At 36.5% G+C, this 18,638-nt stretch overlaps 1 long non-coding RNA gene across 12 annotated transcripts in view; it reads left to right on the top strand.

Annotated features, from left to right (window-relative positions):
- LOC109455360 (uncharacterized) overlaps positions 1–18,638 on the top strand; it is a 630,897-nt gene that overhangs the window by 171,801 nt on the left and 440,458 nt on the right. The window contains exon 4 of one of the 12 annotated variants that reach the window (XR_016020794.1): positions 17,758–18,515. The exons of the other annotated variants lie outside the window; for them this stretch is intronic. This is a non-coding gene — a long non-coding RNA (uncharacterized LOC109455360). Of the gene's footprint in view, positions 1–17,757; positions 18,516–18,638 lie in introns of those variants that run through there. 12 annotated transcript variants of the gene reach the window in all.

Below are 18,638 nucleotides of genomic sequence, written 5' to 3'. Positions count from 1 at the left end.
CTCATGGAGATTTTGGTGAGAATAGCTTTTACTTTATTTTGAAGCCAGTTTCCCTAGATTACAGATGTGAGGCTAAGACTGGACTGAAGAATAAAGCACCTGCTCATAACTGCCTCCTCCTTCTAACTTGAAATATCATTCTCAAATTGAGCTGATGTGCCTTAGTCTTTATGATAAAGTATTTTCTAGGTGGATAGGTCAATGAAATAAAAAACCCACTAGTTCTCTAGGAAGTTTCAGTACTATCTGAGTCTTTGAGCACAGTTTATGTCTAAGCTAAGAACAAGTACCCCCTTTTTCTCCTAATATGTAGTTCATGCGCCATAAAGCCAATGTACCATATCAGATCTAATAGTCTTATGCTAGTTCCACTTAACTGATGTTTTTGTCATCAGAAAATTGGGCTAGGTCATGTAGAAAATGAGGTATTGTGTATGTTCTTATAAAACTTCTTCAGTGCATGTTGTTTAGAGATATTTCACTTTAGCTCAGGGCATCTCTACCATTTTTAGGTTAGGTAAAGGGTCCACATCCAACTTCCAGAGAGCACTGCAGTGTATGGATGGAACAGAATTCAGTTTTCTGAGTGTTGATACTGCAACAAGGTACAGAAAAATGGCTAAGTGCTAAGACAGTTCCAAAGGAAATATCTAAGGTCAAAGCTATGTGTATTTAATGTCATGAAGATAGGAAGCAAAGAGTTAGAGGTACCATTCTGACTAATATGAGGCTTCTGAGACAAGCAGGGAGGTTGTTTTCTGTAAAGCTCAGATAAGCAACTAATCAATATGGCAAAGGCTAGCTTATTAATAGTAACACATAGGATTTTTGCTGGACAGTGACACATGTGAAACTGTCAATAGTGATGAATATGAGCCAATGCATCGAGCATAGAGGGAAGCTTCAGACAAAGTCTCCTTAGCAACAATCAAAAGGAGGTCCTTTTCTAGAGTTCTATTTTTGTTTGTTTGTTTGTTTGTTTGTTGTTTTTACCCCCAAACACAAACTTATCTGATGAAAGTGCTACCATGGGCTTTTTAAAAATAAATTTTATGCATCTTTTAGGGAGACGCAAATCATCCTCAGATTAAGCATATGCATTTTCCACATCTAGAGATCAAATTTAGTCATGTGATAACAAAAATATATTTACCACATGGGACTTTTAGAAACTCAAGTGCCTAAAGTAGAAGTTGCCTCTTCCATGAAGGAAATCATGAGGCAGACCTTATTGCACATAAAATGTTAAATCTCTTTTTATAAGTAGCATCATCTCATCTGTATTTAACTGAAATGAAAAAGTTAACCTCTACTTTTGTCTATTGCCTGTTGGTACTAGAAATATCTCAAAGATTGCTTGGAAAATAAACTGTGTAAAAATATATACCGTGTGATGAGTATGGGGGATAGAGAGGTTGTGGAAGATGTTTCATAAAATGTGTCATGTTTACATTCTAATTTTGGAGACTGGCAGACTGTAACACCCAAAGATGGACAGGACCATATCTTCCATTCTGTGTGCTCTCCTGCCATGTGACTTTGCCACTCTCTCATCAAGATGTGGAGTCTGTTTCTCCACTCCTGGAATCTGAGCAAGCTCCATAACTAATAGTATAAGGTGGCTAATAGTATAAGGTGGAAGTCATGTTCTGTGTATTTAGTGCCCAATGAATATCTGCTCAACTCTGTAGAAGGGTGATTCTGGGAGAAGTGAAAAAACATCACTTCTTTGAACATTCTAGATTCCATGAGGGGAAGTCCTCAGGGCAGAAAATATCACTCAGTTAAAATCTGAGAGTCAACAGAACAACAAATAGAAATAGTGTCGTCTAATTGTAATCTTTATCCAGTGCAATTAGGTAAAATGGGTTATGCAAACAGCGCAGTGCCTAGAACAGGAGGGTGAATGCTGGATATTGATTGAATTCCCCACTCTTACCCTTTCTTCTGTTTTGCTTAGAGTCTGGACATTCTTACACAGAGGCCATTGATGGTCTGAATGTATACCATTTGAATGAATACGCAGTTTGTTGAAGTCAATAAATATTTAATGTGGTATATTGTGTCCATTAAAATTTATGTAAATCTCTCACCTTCATTTATGTGTGTTTCCTCGTTGTTCACAGTATCACTGAAAGATCAAAAGGGTTATCTCTAAGGGTAGGATAAAATTTTTAATGATTGGCCATTACTCCTCAAGGAAAGAATATTCTTATTTTAGCACTTGGCTCATCTATTGTAAATTGTGCATTTGAAAGAATCAGGCCACAGCATGGCATGGCAGAGTTGATTTTCGACTTTGTTTTTTTTTTTTTGTTCATCAGGTATAAGAAAATTAAGTACAGCATCAACATTCCCATGCTACATTGACAAACTCAATTCTATCTGGAAAGCTGGCTTTAGCAGTTACTTTGTAAGACCAAAGTTGTTTTATACATCTGGAGGGAGCTCTGAGAAGAAATTACTGATTGAAAAGGAATGAGTGGCATATTTCCTGGAATAATTCTTAATAGGGCTGAGAAGAATTCAAGCTCAGTTTAGTCTTTTTCAGTCTGTTTTAGTTAATACCAGGAGATTATATTACATGCATCCTGGGTACATGTGTAATAATTCTTCCTTTTCAGTTGGAAACTTTCCTACCTGTCTCTGACCTCATTCCTATCAAATCTTTTACATGCTAGAATCTGGCATTAAAAAGATGAATAAGAAGTCATCTAAATAAGGTGAGAATAGCCTATAAAAACTGGAGGCAGATGCAGGTTGATAAGTGAATTGATGAGCTGCTCCTGTTAGGATAAAGGTCTCCACAGAATATAGTGGACGTATATAGTGAGAAAGGGACTCAGTGTCATTTAAAGGGATTTCAGGCTAGACATAGTTTTTGAACTGAGACCTGACAGATATATATAGCCAACATTGAGAATTACTTAAATGTATTTTTATTTAAGTACAGTTGGTATACATCATTAGTTTAAGGTGTACAATATAGTGATTTGACATTTCCATACCACTAATCACATCACTAATTCTAGCGATAATCTGTCACCATGCGAATTTATCACAATATTATTGGCTATATTCCTTTTCACCTATCCTCCCACTCCCCTCCCCTCTGGAAACCATCAGTTTGATGTCTGTTTCTATGAGTTGATTTTTGTTTTGTTTGTTTGTTTGTTTTTAAATTCCACATATAACTGAAATCATATTTTGTTTTATTTTGCCTGCTGGTTTTTTTTAGATTCCACATATAAGTAAAACTATATGGTATTTGTCTTTCTCTGTCTGACTTATTTCACTTAGCATAACACCTTCCAGGCCCATCCGTATTTTTGCAAATATCAAGAGTCCATTCCTTTTTATTGCTGTGTAATATTCCATTATATATATGTACCACAGTTTTTAACCATTCATCTATTGATGGACACCTTGGTTGCTTCCATATCTTGGCTATTGTAAACAGTGCTGCAGTGAACAAAAGAATGATTGAAAATTTATTAAATGCTATGTACCAAACTAAGTGTTTAATCTACCGCTCTCATCATGCCACATAAAGTTCTAGGAGCTGTTATTATTATATTTTTACACAAATAACTAGATTGTTATTTAGATAATGTGACTATGTTAATGAGTTTATTTCACATGCCCAAATTTACATGGCTAGTAAGTGATGTATTGAGGATTCAAACTCAGCTCTTTCTTATTCCCGAGTCTGTGCTTTTAATGATCAGCTGGTGTGGGCATGTGTGTATGTGTATATGTGTATGTGTTTACATATGTGTGTGCATTTGTGTGCATATATGAAACATTCACATTAAATGAGGTATATGATTAGAATCAGTCAGGCTTGTCAAAACAAGACTAGCTTATTCTACATTAGTATTCCTATAAATCAGGGTAACGGAGTGATAGGAGAAGAACGGGTTATATCATTAAGGGGTTATGTCACATTGTATATTCTATTGGCAGTGGGCTGCCACTGAAGATGTTTAAGCTAGGACATCCCTACGACAATATTTGTTTTAGAAAGATTATTTCGGGGTAGGATAGAATAGAAAGGGAAGTAAACATACAGGTATATAAGTGAAACATGCACTAAAGCTGAGGTGGTAGGAATAGAAAAGAAGATAGATAAGAGAAATACTAAAGAGGTAGAAGTTATAGGACATGATAAAAATTTGAAAATGTAGGGATAAGATGGGTAGGAATAGAGCTGTTTTCCTGGCTGTTGAGCTGGTGCATGGTGGGGTCAGTTATAGCACATAGAGAATAAGCAATAGAGGAGAAGAACTCTATCAGTAATGGTGTGGTGGAGACGAATGATGAAAACAGTAATGAAAATGTTCAGTTTGAGAAAGTTGAGAAACATTTAGCTAGTTGGAATAGTGTTCAAGATGGGTGGGGAGGTGAACTGAATGAAGGTGGTTGGGAATCACCATATATGGATATTCCAATAGACCAGGTAGTGATGCTCCAAAGACCTGTGAAGTTATTTATTTAAGAATGGCTTTTGATATATCTACGTAAGAGGCTGTGTTAGAATTTAGTTAATGTATATAGAAGTTAGCTTGCTTTCACACGATATCTAAATACTTAGAAATAAGCAAGCTATGCCTCCCTTTGTGCTAGGGAGACATTCAATCAAGATGACAAGAGTACAGTAACTGCACAAATAGCCTTAATTCTGCATCCCTCCCTACATGCATGTCCCTTTGCCATATGACTTTAAACTTACTCTTTATTTGAAAGGTTGAGTTTATTTTTCTACCCCTTGATTCTAGGTCCAGCCATGTAATTTGATTCAGCCATTGAGAATTTAGCAGGTGAAAATGGAGTTGTTCAGTGACACCTATGCTTTCACTTCTGTGGCCTTTGCAATGGGAACAGGACCAGTGCAGCCTGCTGGAGGGAGGTGAGAGATGCATGAAGCATGGCTGAGTTACTCCAGCCAATACCCGGCTAATCTAGGTGTATAAGCCTTAAGCAGGCAGTTAGCAGAGCCTCAGAGGGGCAGGTGAACTCGTGTGAGAAAGTACGAGAGCTATATGGTTGAGCCCAGGTTAAGTCTTCAAACTTGCAAACCTGGGTTTACTGCTGTAGGCCACTGAAGATTTCTGTTCATTTGTTTCACAGCATTATTGTGGCAACAGATAACTGATATGGGTAGGAAAAAGCTGAAACTGCTTTGTTACTAGGTTTGTGGGGATCACAGTTTCTTGACAATAACATTAATTCTATACCTCATGTATTTAAAGCAACATTTATTTTAAAGTTAAATTTTAGAAAATGTTCTAAAATGCATTTTCTTTAAATATAGAAATTACTAAATTCATTTAATGACTCTTACGTATAAGAATTACTCTCGATAGCTTATTGTTTTATATTTTAAAAAATCAAAATTGGAGCCTCAAAGCCCTCTGTTCCAGATAGTTTTACATGGTAGTTGCTACCTAAATGTTGGTTGAAAATAAGAGCGTTCAACTTTCCACTGGCATAGCTATAATACCAAAACCTTTATGAGGCTATCAGAGTCTTGGTGAAAATAGTTATTGTAAGAACATATTTTTCCTATTTAGCTCTAGATGACAAAATGAGCCTTAAGTCTGTCTGGTTTGGTAGTTTTAGGGGTACAATGATTGTGTATTGTACCCTTCTGTTGTGTGCTACGACAGGCAAAGTATGAGCTAATCCTTTAGTAGTCTAGTAGCACTTTAGCAGCCACTGGATAAACGTGACTTTCTAAGTTAATATTCTTATTAACAGATGCCAGAAATTGAGATAAGGAGGGAGCTTGAGGTTGGAATTTTTCACCCATAGGAGCACATCTCTTAGCTCTTGTGGGTTTAGCACACTTTTACTATTTTAATGAAGGCTTTGTATGTGCCTGTGCTACTTAATATTCCAAATTAGGGTGTATTCTCCTTCTGATATGAACATGTCACTCCCATTATGTACCATCAAGAGGAGTTTGGTAGAAAAGCCTCTATCTGTATGGAACAGCACATGCCTGAGGCACAGAAGGTCAACAATCTTACTTTCACTAGGCTAAGACTATTTAATGAGAGCTTCAATGCTTAAGAAAATGTCTTACATTTTAGTCAAAGCACCACAGTTGGATAATGATAAGTTTCAATATGTTCTCAATCAAAAATGATTTCATAGTTATTGTAATGTTCTCCACTTCCAAAGGAACAACACATGCAACCTGCGATGTGAGGGTTACCAAAGGAGTTTCAGAAAAGCACGGATTTAAACTTTAATGGCTGGCATAACGTTGTTAACGGGCCACAGTGTTTCCATTCAGACCCTAATAACTTGCATTCACTAGTTTCTCTACTAAAGGTTGGTGTCTACCACTAGAAGGGAGAGAGGAAAGAAAAAGCTAGAAGAAAATCATTTAGCTATCTAATACTTGATTAAATGAAAAAAAAATGACGAGGATTATGAATTATTTATGGAAGAAAAACATTCAACAATATATTGCAATACTTAGAGATGAACAAAATAATCTATTGGAGCAAAATAATGCTTGAGCAAATCTGATCAGTAGGAAACTTCCCAAACATTTTTATTTGCCTTCCAGAGCAAATAACCAGAAGTATTTCTCTGCCTAGTGTTCTACCCATTTAATGGTGTTAGTATGGTCCTGAAAAAAACTGCTTCTATGCATTATTGTGAAAATGGAAAGAATCTGGATCTTTTATCCAAAGAAATCACATACCTTTTTTTAAGAGTAATTAAGGAAGAGGTGTAAAATCTACCTCTCCCATAAGAAATGTTGAATTGACAGTTTCTAGACTAGAGTAAATCTTGGAATAAACTGATAAATAAGGCAACCTAATTATATATTTGAGATACTTAAAGCTAAATAATTGGAAATCAAATTATCTCTTCAAAAGTATCACTATTGGCGATTCATTATTCTAAGTTAAGGAAAGGCACTGCTTGTCAATGCTAGACAGGCCAAAAGTGAAAGGTAGCCAGGAGATTATAAAACACATACCCTTGATTTTATAATGAGGAAGCTGGAGGCTCGTAGGTTTATAATGCTTTGTCACCTATTTATACCTTACTATGAAGTTTATAGATCCTTTACAAATGATAACTGGCTATAAATGTTTTATTAGTGGAGAGGTTGTTCAGAAGTAAAAAAAAAACCAAAACCAAAAACAAACAAACAAACAAACAAAAAACAACAACAACAAAAAACAGCTACTGTCTTGGAATGTGTTTCATTTATCTATTCCTTCATAAAAAATCACCCCAAAACTTAGGAGTATAGAGCTAGAAGCATTTTATTACGCTCATGAAATGAATCAGTGAGAGGGATAATTGAAAGCTAAAACAATTTGGGCTGGAACATTCCCTTTCTAGATTCTTCACTCACATGTCTGGAACCTTGAATGGGCTCAGCTAGAAATGTTAGTTGGGGGATCTACGTGACTCCACTCCAGCATTGCAGTGTTATAATAGATTTGTTTCACAGTTGATCAGGACGCCAAGAGCAAGTGTTCTAGTAAAGAAGCTGGAAATGACATAGATTTTTTTTCATAACCTAGCTTTGGAAGTCACATGACATATTATATTAGTTAAAGCAGGTACAACCTCACCTACATTCAAGGGGAGAGGACATGGATCCCACCTATCAATAGGAGGAGTGTCACAGATTTATGGTCATGTTTTAAAAATGTATCAGAGTGGGATGGAGTAGGGAAATAATGCAGTGAGATAGTTCAAACTCCAGATAAGCAGTGACATTAATCATAAGCTTTCCCTATTGCTGTCTCTAGTTATTACACACCTTTAAAAAAAAAATTAGAAGAAAAGAAAAGGAAGAAGAAATATCAAAGAGATGAGATGTCTTTAAAATTTTGTTGTAGTTTTGGTTAAATAATGTTTTCTCCCAGGGCTTAGGTAGAAAGCTGGGATCTGGAATCTTTATGAAAGATACAGAGTTAATGACAAGAACATGAAGTAAAAATTGGGGGGGGGGGGAGTAAAGATTTAATCCATACTGATTTTTTTAAAAACTAAACTCAAGATATCTCGCTTAAAGACTTTACGGTGATATTAAGTGAAAATTGGGTAGGTACACTTTTTGCTTGTTGGGCTTGAAGCTTTCTTTTACCCTTGTCTTTCCATTTCTTTCTACTATAAACATGCAAGGTTATAAATATTATAGTAAGACAAAGTAAATTGGCATAGCTATTTAAAAAGAATGAATGATATACTGGACAAGGAATGGATTTAATTAGAATGAATTCTTCAGCCTGGTCAAGATTCCTTCTATTACTTGCTTGAGTGAGTTTGGTTGCTCCATTGCAGTATCTGCTGAACTAGGCAGGTTCTTGAAGTAGATTTGGACCCATAGCACAGGTCATTTAAATGGTCAGGAAAAGGCTTGAATGCAATTTGGCAGGTTAAATTTATGTGGCTCCTATTAGCTAGGCCAAAGCCCTTGAAACTGAAATGGCTACATGTTCTTCAAGGGAGAGTTAAACTAGGGTGCTGTGGGTAGTCATATTTTGTTAGGAAAATGAAGAAGCAGCAAGAGGCAGGGATGGGATTGGGGATTAAAAGAGGTGTAGAGAGAGAGGCAGAGCTGCCAGAAATACAGCAAAGGTGGAGAGAACCAGAGATGAACAACTACCTGTTTCCACATAGAGGTAGGCAGGAGACCCTATCTTTTCCAATGGCTTTCCAGTCCCCCAGTTTTAGTTATTTATTAAATGTGAAAGAAAAGTATCTGATAACCCTCATTTCAGTGAAACACTCATACTAAAAATTAACCCATTTAAAAAAAAAATCTAAACTTTCTTGAGTTTGTATTCTTTGTACCAAAATAGTACTGAGACTTACCTCTTACGAGCAAAGCAAGATGCTGAGTGTTGTGGATGGAGATATGGTTAAGAAAAATGAATAAGACACTGACCACAAAGTAAGGAAGGAAATCAGATAGACACAAATAACTGTATTGCAGTGTATAATACATAAAATGTATTTTTTAAAAAGAAGAATCATTCTTTTAATACTTACCTAGGAACTTGAGATGTAATTTTGATCAAAACATATTAAAATACCTGCTATTGTAGATCTAATATCCTAGTGGAAAGAGATGGAAAAAATATATAAGTAAATTAAATAGCATATTAGAAGCTGGTGATAAGTACCATGGATTAAAAACTTAGTACAGGTAGAGGTGATCAAGAGTATTAGGGTAGGGAGAGATAAAATTTTAAATAGTGTGGTCAGAGCAGGCCTCATGGACAATGTGGTCTGTATGTAAAGACTTGGTAAAGATGAGGACTTTAGTCATTGGCATATCTTGAAAAAAAAATTCCAGACATGTAAACCAAACACTGAAAATGCCCCCTAGTGAGGAATAGCAAAGAGCCAAGTGCAGCTTGAGTAGAATGAACAAGGGAGGAAGGTGTAAACGATGAGGTTAGAGAGGTAATGACAATTCACATTGGTCTGCAGACTTTGCCTACTGTATCATGAATGATAAGAATAAAACCTTAGTGGGTAGTTAGGAGGATGTTACAAAAATCCACACAAGGAAATAAATAATCATAAATAAGACCAGATAGTAGCAATAGAATTATCAATTCTGCATAATGTCTGAAAGTAGAGCCAAAAGGATTTACAGAAGGATTGGACCAGGTTTTTGAGAGAAGGAGGGATACTCAAAAAATGATTTCAGGTGTTTGGCCTGGGAAACTGCAAGAATAGTGTTTTCACTCCCTGAGATAGGGAAGAGCAATTTGGGGTGGAAGATCAGGAGTTCAGGTTTGAATATCATGGACATATCGTGTTTGAAAAGACTTGGTTTTTCATTTTGTTTACATGGTGTATCATATGAATTGATTTGTGGATTTGAGACAAAATTGCATACCCGGAATAAATCCCAATTGGTCACACTTTATGGTCTTTTTAATGTATTGCAGAATTTGGTTGGCTAATACTTTGTTCAGGATTTTTGCATCTATGTTAATCAAGGATATAGATTTATAGTTTTCTTTTGTTGCTAAGTTTTGTCTGGTTTTGGAATCGGGGTAATGCTGGGCTTGTAAAATGAGATTGGGAGCCTGCCCTTCTTTTGAATTTTTTCAGAATGTTACAAAAAGAATAGGTATCAATTGCACTTTGAATGTTTGGTAAAATTCACCCATGAAGCCATCCAGTCTAGGACTTTTGTCTGTTGAGAGTTTTTTGATAACTAATCAGTCTGTTCAGATTTTCTGTTTCTTCTTGTTTCAGTCTTGGAAGATTGTGTGTTTTTAGGAATTTATCCATTTCTTCCAGATTGTCCAATCTGTCGGCATATAATTGCAGTTTTTCTTATAAGTCTCTGTATTTCTGTGGTGTCTGTTGTTACTTCTTTCATGTCTGATTTTATTTGTTTGGATCCTGTCTGTTTTTCTTTACGAGCCTGGTAAAAGATTCATCAATTTTGTTTATCTTTTCAAAGAACCAGCTCTTGGTTTCATTGATCTGCTGTATCAATTATTTTATACTCTATTTCATTTATTTTCACTCTTTATTATTTTCTTCCCTCTACTCACTTTGGGCTTTGATTGCTGTGCTTTCTTTTTAGTTCCTTTAGGTATAAGTTTAGCTTGTTTACTTGAGATTTTTCTTTCTTTCTTGAGGTAGGCATGCATTGCTATGAATTTCCCTCAGATGACTGCTTTCACTGTGTCCCACAGATTTTAGGTCATGGTGTTTTCATTTTAGTTTGTCTCAAAGTATGTTTTGATTTCATCCATGATTGATTGTTTACTCATTCATTTTTTAGTAGCGTGTTATTTACCCTTTGTGTGTTTGTGTTTTTCAGTTTTTTTCTTGTAATTGATTTCTAGTTTCATACCATTGTAGGTGAAGATCCTTGATATGATTTTAAACTTCTTAAATTTATTGAGACTTGTTTTGTGGCCTAACATGTGGTCTATCTTGGAAAATTTTTCCATGTGTACTTGAAAAGATTGTATAATCTGTGGCTTTGGGTTGAAATGCTCTAAAAATATCAATTAAATCCATCTGATCTAGTGTGTCATTTAAGGCCACTATTTCCTTGTTGATTTTCTATGTGTAACATATATCCATTGATGTCAAATGGGTATTGAAGTCCCCTACTATGACTGTATTACTGTTGATCTCTCCCTTTATGTCGTTCAATATTTGTTTTATATATTTAGGTACTCCTTTGTTGGGTGCATACATTTTTACAAGTGTTATATCCTCCTGTTGGATTGATTTCTTTGTACTTATGTAATGCCCTTCTTTGTCTCTTATTATGACATATTTTAAAGTCTGTTTGTCTGGTATAAGTACTGCTAGCTAAGCTTTTTTTTAATTTTATTTGAATTCACATAAAACGTCTTTTTTCATCTCTCTACTTTCAGTGTGTGTGTGTGTCTTTATATCTGAAGTGGGTTTCTTGTGGACAGCATATTTATGGGTCTTGTTTTATTATCCATTTAACCTCCCTATATATTTTGATTGGAGCATTTAACCCATCTTCATTTAAAGTGATTATTGATAGGTGCATAGTTATTGCCATTTTATTATTCATATTTATGTTCTCCCCATCCCTCCCTTCTTCTCAAAGAAGTCTGTTTAATATTTCTTGTAATACTGGTTTGGTAGTGATGAACTCCTTTAGCTTTTTCCTGTCTGGGAAACTCTTTATCTGTTCTTTGATTCGAAATGATAGCATTGCTGGGTAGAGTAATCTTAGTTGTAGGTCACTGCTTTCTATCATTTTGAATATTTCCTGCCAGTCTCTTCTGGCTTGCAAAGTTTCTATTGAAAAATCAACTGAAAGTCTTAGGAGAGCTCCCTTGTGGGTAACTGCTTTTCTCTTGCTGCTATTAAGATTCTCTCTTTGTCTTTAACCTTTGGCAATTTAATTATGATGTGTCTTGGTGTGGGCCTCTTTGGGTTCATCTTGTTTGGGACTCTGCACTTCCTCAGCCTGTATGTCTGTTTCTTTCACCAGGTCAAAGAAGTTTTCTGTCATTATTTTTTCAAATAGTCTCAATCCCTTGTGCTCTCTCTACTCCTTCTGATTCCACCATGATGTGAATGTTGTTATGCTTGATTTTGTTCCAGAGGTCTCTTAAACTATCCTCATTTTTTTTATTCTTTTTTTTTACTTTTGCTATTATGATTCGGTGTTTTGTGCTACCTTGTTTTCTAAGTCACTGATTTGAACCTCTCCTTCATTTAATATGCTATTGATTCTTTCTAGTATATTCTTTATTTCAGTTATTATATTTGTTTTTGATTGGTTCTTTTTTATTGTTTCTATAGACATAGAACCAATCTGTTTTTGTTTCTATAGACAAAGAACCAATCTATTTTTATGCTTGGCATCTTCTCTTTGTTGAAGTTCTCACCAAGTTCCTTAAGCATTCTTAGAACCAGTGCTTTGAAGTGTGTTATCTGGTAGGTTGTTTGCCTCCATTTCATTTAATTTTCTTCTGTTCTTTCATTTGGGGCATATTTCTTTGTTTTCTTATTTTGGCTGCCTCATGGTTTATTTCTATGTATTAGGTTGATCTGCTACATCTCCTGGTCTTGGCTGAGCGAACTCATGTAGTAGATGCCATGTGGGGCTCAGTTTCCCTGATTACCTGCGTGGATGCTGCAGGAGTATCTCATGTGTGGATTGTGTGTACCCTTTTGTTGTAGTTGAGCCTTAGTTGTTGTTTGTACCTCAGTGGGTAGATTGACCCTCAGGCTGACTAGGTGTCAAGATTGGCCACATCCACAGAATATAAGCTGCTATGGAGAGGCGGACTCCACAGAGCGAGATTCACCCCAGCAGGTCGGTGCCCTCCCAGACCACCCTTTGAGTGTGCTGCATTTGGGGCTAATTGTGTGTTGCTAAGTTGTGGTTTGAAGCCAGCCTCCTTGTGTGTTGGTTCTGGGACCTCTTGGGAGAGGCTCTCATGAAGGCCAAAGTTAGCCATTGCCTGTGACTGGTTTGTGGCTACCTGGTCAGAGCTACAAAGTTATTCATGGTTGGTTGCTCCTGTGGTTATCCAGTAGGCATGTGGGAGAGGTCACCCTGCTAATCAAGGCTGGCTGCCACAAATTGAGCCTGCAGCAGATTAGCAAAACAATCAGGGCACCCTGTAAGGCCCAGCCACTGAAATAGCATCAGATGGTACACAAGTTTTGTGAGATAGGGTCTCGGAGTCACCAGAGTGGGGCAAGTAGTGTTTACTAGGTTAATGCAAATTCAGATTTGGCACCTGCTGAGTCCGGGGCCACTGAGCAAAAGGCACAGAGCACACTGAGGCCAGCTGCTACCTCCCTGGGGCCCTTGGACCCCGAAGAAGTATCTAAGAAAGAATGCCACATGGGCCAATGCTGGCTGACTGCTGTTAAAAGAGCCTCAGGTGTTGGGGGTTTGCTTATGGCAGGATCCCAGGTAGTCACCAGGGTGGAGTGAGTGGAGTTCATCAGACCAATGCAGATTCAGGTTTGGTCAATGCAGATTCAGATTTGCTCAACACAAGAAATATGACGCCCACCAGCTGGCTGCACAGGTGGAAAGGCTCATCATAGGGACATTAGCAGCTTTCCCTCCAGCTCTTACCATGAAGCCACACAACTTAGTATCTCCCTGTATGTCTCTTGGGACTCTGGACCCACTGTCCCTCACCAGAGCCCAGGGTGAGCTCCTTGGAGAGAAAGAGTCTGTGCATCAGCCCTTTAAGCAGACATTTGAGTTTCCAGCAACCATATGTCTCACTCTTGATAGGTGGAATCCTCAGTGATTTACATTGCCACGTGTTGTGAGAGCTCCTCTTTCTGGCACTAGTACGCAGGGCTGGGAAACCCAGTGTGGGGCTGGGACGCCTAGCTCCTCAGTGGGGACCTCTGCAGCTGAGATATCCCTCCTGATTCTCAAGTGCCACATGTAGATGTGGGGCCAGCCTGTTTGACCTCTCCTCCCCTCCTACCAGTCCTGATGTGGCATCTTTATATCCTTAGAGGACTTCTGTTCATCTAGTCTTCAGATGGTTCTCCAGGTTGATTATTCTATAATTTAATTGTACTTTAATGTGGTCAAGGGAGGAGGAAAGCACAATATTTACCTACTTGATGACTAAGTAATTGTTAAACTTCAGTAGAAGAGTTTATACTCTGTGGCAAGAATTATAAAGGAATAAAGAACAAATGGCAAGAAAAGGGAAAATGTAAAAGGTGGAGTAGACTAGACTTTAGAGAAATTTGTCTGTAAATAATGCTAGAGGTATGTACATAAAAGTACCCATTGTTCAATCCCAGTAAATATATATTTTTTAATTTTTATTTTATTGTGGTAAGAACACTTAACATGAGATTGATCCTTATCAAATTTTTAAGTGTACCATACAGTATTGTTGACTAGAGATCGTAAAACGGATCTCTGGAACTTGCTTAACTGAAACTCCATTTGAATCTATGCTAAAATATCTGGAATATTTTAAGACTTTTGGACTTCTTGGTATATGGATTCTTTTGTCTCAAGGAAGCATGTTACTCCGAATTTCAATCAATTGTCCTTCTCTTCAGTCAATTTACAGAACAGCATAGAAGAATCCATCTGAATAGACAGGCAAAATGTTTGAGAGTTAATTAAGGAAAGTATTGATGAAAATGTGATTTGTTTCTGAAGGTTAACAACCAAAATGTATATTAATCCAAGATCTTGCAAGGCAGCAGACTGATACTTTTATCTCTTGGTGTACCCAATTATGTTTATTTTTGAAATATTGTCATGAGACTTTATTTGATTCAATGAAACAGAATTTTTTAATCTGCTTTATTGAGGTATAATTGACATATAAAACCATAAAATATTTAAAGGGTATATTGTGATGATTTTATATATATATATATATATATATATATATATATATATATATATACATACACACACATTGTGAAAGGATTCCCCCCATTAATGCAACTGTCTTGATGGTATTATCCATAAACTTTTTTTGTAATGTGATAGAATATACTCATTCTCAAGGATATAACATTGTGGTGAGTTATTGAAGTATAGTAGAGGCTGGGGCCACCAATATGTAACTCAGCTTATGTAAGGTAATCTATCATGTATCTGCCTGCAAGGAGAAGGAAGTATTCTTTTAGATTTTAATTATTCTAAGTATGTTATTTTCCATTCATTCATCAACGTAAATGTAAAGCAAATACTTATTGTTCAGAATTTCATCTTTTAAGACCATTAAAATTTCCAAGTAACATCTAGAAGATTATTTCTTAATGTTAAATGAAAACATCAGAAAGAAGCTTGTCATGTAAACTGGAAGCTGAGGAAGTGTGATACTCTTCCCATTGCAGTGATTCGTACTCTGTACCAGCATTGAGTCTGGGTTGTCCATGCTAGATAGGCTGCTGTAAGATGGATTGCACACCTCTGTCTTTTGCTTCTATTCTGTTGAAGTGCACCCAATTATACTAGTATATCTCATAAAACACATATTTGTGCTGTGCATATTGCTATCTGGTGCTTAAATTTCACATGGCAATATTGCATAATACTCATTAATATAAAATTTCAATAATCCCGAATCTTTATTAAATGAGTGTGGACTGGAGAGGTACCATCACCACGTGTCGGAAGAAATGGGTAATGACCATAGCCCAAGAGAGTAAGAAGTATAGTATCTTTAGAAAACAAAAGTTAAAGCATATGTGCACTTTCAGGATGCTATTAGATATGAAAAATGAGGTGGCTGTTAGGCCTACTGTAGCAAGCTTTAGTTGTTGTGCTGAAAGATCAGTGATAAACATATTCTTTTATTATTTATTTGAATGGGTTTAAATATTTTTACAGCTTTCTTCTCATTTCTATATAGTATCTATATATTTATGACTTCAAATCATTTAAAATACTTTACCATTGTGTATGTGGGAATATTATATGGAGAATCTGCATTGTATTGTATAAAATACACTGAGAGCCAAAAAACAGTTTTTATCCAGGTTCTATTACTTGCCAGTTATGAAAATCCCTTTGAAACTCAGTTTCCTTATCTACAAGATTAAATGATAATATTATCTAGACCACTAGCTAAAAAATTTGTCTAGACCACTAGCTAAAAAATTCTCAAATGGTTTCACATTGTAAACTCGGAAGTGTTGTACAACACAAAGTGGATTATCATTAAGTACTAGGACCTGGTCCCTAGAACCCTTCCTCTCCCTGTCCCCATCACATCTACCAATGAGTTTTTAAACATCAGGTTATTTCCTACTAGGAATCCCCTTCCCCAGGATTTACTACCTAAGTTGTCTTTCTTTGGAAGATCCTCAGCAACGTCTTGACTCTTCCATGGTAACATTTCATTTTTATGCAAGGGTAGTAGTTCCATAATTCTCCCTCCACCTTATGGTTTCAGTCCATTTACCTCCCTCTTGAACATACACTTCTCTGCTATCATCGTTGTATCCATCATCATGAAACCAAGTAGAAAGAGACTTACTACAGGGAACTGGTGTGTGTAAAGAATTGGGTGTTTGCAAGAAATTAGGTGTTCACTTAAGAGAATTGGGTATTTACAAAGGCATTGTAAGGAGGTTGCCACTGAACTTTTTGCTACATCATCACAACACCACAACTATGATAAAGAATCAGCCTGTCTGAGGCAAAAAAATCTCCTGTTAGTGCTTGCTTGCTAGCCATTACTACCTCCCAATTCACTTCTAGAAACTTAGTTTCCAAAGGAATCTAAGTCAGATGCTTTTTAGCCTTCTAATATTTTCAAGTGGAGAGTACAATGGGGTAGGGCAAAGCAAGTTCAAGTTACCAACGTGGTTCCTGTGTGTTTAAGTCCATTTCTTCATTTATTCTCCAGTGGTCTTAGAACGTCTCACCCTCAAACCCCATACAGTCCTTACGTGCTCAGCTGATGCTATAGTTCTACAGTGGTCCTTTAAGAATTATGTGAGGTGAGATACATGGACCTCACCTTGTGGAGCATTGTATTATTTGCTTTAGCTCCTCTCAGTCAAGTTGGTATGTATTTGCAAAAGCAACAGAAAGGAATTCTTGGATATACATATTCTGAACAAGCATATTACCCTTACTGAAAAACCTAAAATCTTATTTAAAGATATGTTTCTTCAATCAACAGAAAAACAAAGATACACTTATGAATGGGGAAGTAAGGTCCTTGAGTTTTCTTTTAATATCACATGAAAATGAGGAGATATAGTTATCTAAGTACAGTGTTTGTCAGCTGGCAATGTATTTGTTATCAATTTAATTCCCCTGTCACTGCGATGCTGATAGTATCCCTAGCTCTAGTTGGAGGGTAAATTGATATTCATATTCTTGTACATTATGGACATTTACAAAGTGTCTTCCCATTCTAGGACACAATTCAGACCTTCTTTTAGAGATGCAGGAAGAATCCAAACTACTATGACAGTCATGGAAAGGTACCTCAGATCTCCTGCCGAGGAGAGCACACTGTAGTTACAGAGACATTTAACTGCCACCATTCTGGACCTACCATGTCCACAATGAGGTCATTCTTCCCTAGGATATTCTCATGATTGAGCATGGCAGGAATTCTAGTGTTGGCTCATTCTTATGGGTCATTGGACTCCATTACTGGGCAGGTCTGGCTTGGGAACTCCCTATTTTCTGGCTGAGATTTTCTTAGAGTTGTAAGTACTGCAGTCTGAGGCTCTGCCTGCCTAATCCTCCTTCTTATCTCTCTCCTTACACAGATATCAGTACAACGTTGCAGTCTGAAGGCTTTCTCTGCTTCCTCCTGCTTCTTCCCTTTATTCTTTGCTGGTGTTTTTCCAACAGCTCTCTTGAAAGGCTGATCCCATCTTGGTGTCTGCTTCTCAGATGACCTAACCGAATAGAATGACTTTAAATGTTACAATTAAAAATTGTTTTGAAGATGGTGAGCATGGGATTTCCATCTCCACTGATAATAGGAGTGGGAGAAATTGATTAAGAATAAATGAGTGAAGTTACTTCAAGAAGCATTTTTAAATGTAGAGTCGTGTAGATCCTGATATGGGATGACATTGGAAAATAAGTTAGAAATATACTTTTCAGAGAGCTTTAGAAAGAGAGTCAAAATCTAGATAATATAAAAAGAATGCCTAAATCTGTGAACATCCTGCCTGAGTAATAGCATCCTGTTTGTTACAGCAGTGAAATTTTACTGTTGAACTGTTGATACGCTCCATCCCTAAAATTTTGGACAAGTTAGCTACTTTATGGGTTAAATACATTCAAGGTTGCTAGTCATCATTTATTGCATGTGTTTGTAAGTAAATGCATTTTGGGTTTCAAATATTAAACAGAATTTGATTGTAATATAGAAACTACCTAAGCTTATTGTTGTTAATCCTGTAAATAAGAACTTTACCTTTTCCAGAAGGTACTCCTTTCAGGGTTGTGGTATCCATAGATTAGCCAATCTTTTCCTTGTTTTCCCACTGACTCCCCAATATTCTCATTATTAATTAACCTGCTTTTTTTGTTTTGTTTTGTTTTGTGTTTTTTTTGTGTGTTTTTTGTTGTTGTTGTTTTTTTTGTTTGTTTGTTTGGTTTTTTTTTTGGAATGGAACCCTGGCAGTTCTGCCCCCTA

This window comes from Rhinolophus sinicus, chromosome 3 (assembly GCF_057876585.1).
Source record: "Rhinolophus sinicus isolate RSI-liver-muscle chromosome 3, RSI-T2T, whole genome shotgun sequence".
Taxonomy (NCBI): domain Eukaryota; kingdom Metazoa; phylum Chordata; class Mammalia; order Chiroptera; family Rhinolophidae; genus Rhinolophus; species Rhinolophus sinicus.
Note: the sequence above shows the minus strand (reverse complement) of the source record. Positions and strands in the feature narration are given on the sequence as shown.